The following is a 1,781-nucleotide window of genomic DNA, read 5'->3' on the forward strand; positions in this document are numbered from 1 at the left end:
GCGAGCTTTAGCAGTATGGGCTTAGTAGGCAGTATCAAAGTATATTTCCACAGAATGCTAAGTCAAAAATTAAATATAAAAATTAAATCTTTTATTTTTAGAAAAAGCTATTATTGTTATTAGTATGACTATTACTTAGATTAGTGTTACTCCTGAGTTTTAGACTCACGGGTAGCTCTTATAAATGTTAAAAAGCAAAATTCAACTGAGTAAATTTTAAAGATCTTATTGGCTTTATTTGACAATTCATGAATCAGTCAGCATTCAAACTAGCAGATAGAAAGGACCTGGGAAGAGCTATACAAGGCAAGAGATTTTTATTTTTATTTTTATTTTTATTATGGCTATAGCACCTGGTATTCCTAGGTGGTCTCCCATCCAAGTACTAACCAGGCCCAACTCTGCTTAGCTTCTGAGATCAGATGAGATCGGCATGTTTAGGGTGGCATGGCCATACACCAAGGTAAGAGATCTTATAGGCACAAGGGAGCAGAAACAAGGGAGACACATTAGGCAAAAAAGCTAATTGGTTAGTGCCAAGTTACTTTCCTTATAGAGGGTGGTTTATCAGACAGATTACCTAGCTATTGCTGATCAGGCAGTTCCTGAGTGCCTGGTTTACAATTCCACTCTGGGAGAGTGAAAACTGTAACTAAGTCTCGGTTTGGTGACCGGAGGCTTAGCACAAGCGGCTCCATTTTGGGCCTGTCGTCTTGTGTTTAGCATAAGAAAAAAAAAATCAGAATTTGAGGTTAAATTTTAGAAATTTCAATTTATAATTCTTATGTTTTTAAAATTTTGTTGCTGAAACATGTTCATGCTTACGACAATTAGGAGCAGTGCCTCTGACTGTCCCTCCCTCTTCTCTGCAGCTGCTCTAGTCCTTCTCTCAGTCCTGAAGTCACTTGCTCATTCCTGGCCACATACTATGGGGCTGCTGATAGGCTGTATGCAGCGGGGGAAATCAGTGTTTAACTTTCCTCGTCTTCCCAAGTTATTTTCCTTAGTTGTCTAAACTTTCATTAGTCTGAGGGTCAGAAAACACTTTATTCTAATGAGTCCTTTAAAAGCAGGTACAGGAGTTTGATTAATTTTATGAAAGAAAAGAAAAAGCTATTATTTGGTGGTGACAACATTTTTGTAAATTAGGTCTTATTTTTCCATTTGTTTGTATTGTAATTTCAAAAAAATCTTTAGATTGATTTCAAATACTTTTTCAGATAGAAAAATTCCTGAACATAAAGCTTTAACATATTTCTCTCTGCTCTACCATCCCCATTATGCAATTATAAACTAAACCAATAAACTAAATCAACACTTAAATCCAAAAACACAGCAACTTTGTCTCATACAGTTGTCCCTTGGAACCAAACGACTTAGTTTTTATCATATGAAAATTTTAACTTCATCATCATGACATAGTAGCTTTATTCAGATTTTCACACATTTTATATTAGTTTTTTTATTAAGATATCCTTATGAAATAATAATTTTATCCTTTCATATTATCCAAATACTTATAGAATCATAATTAAGATGTGAAAAAATAGCTTTTTTCTTTGATGCTTCATAATAATTTATAGTGGATTCAAAAACAAACCTATTTCCATATGTCAAATTAACCATAGGAATGTGGCTTTTGGGATTGAATGCAGTGAATCCTTCCCAGATAATATAATTGTCATTAGAAGAGGAATAAAATGTTTTTAATAGCATGAGCTATTTCTGATTTTCTCTACTTGATAAAGTTTCTGCTTTAAATTCAGGTTGCTCTACTATGA

The 1,781-nt window shown here is 33.7% G+C and overlaps 1 pseudogene; it reads right to left on the minus strand.

Annotated features, from left to right (window-relative positions):
- Positions 1–341: 341 nt before the first annotated feature.
- On the minus strand, positions 342–459 carry LOC120587793 (uncharacterized; annotated as a pseudogene).
- Positions 460–1,781: the final 1,322 nt, after the last annotated feature.

This window comes from Pteropus medius, unplaced genomic scaffold (genome assembly GCF_902729225.1).
Source record: "Pteropus medius unplaced genomic scaffold, Ma_sr-lr_union100, whole genome shotgun sequence".
NCBI lineage: Eukaryota > Metazoa > Chordata > Mammalia > Chiroptera > Pteropodidae > Pteropus > Pteropus medius.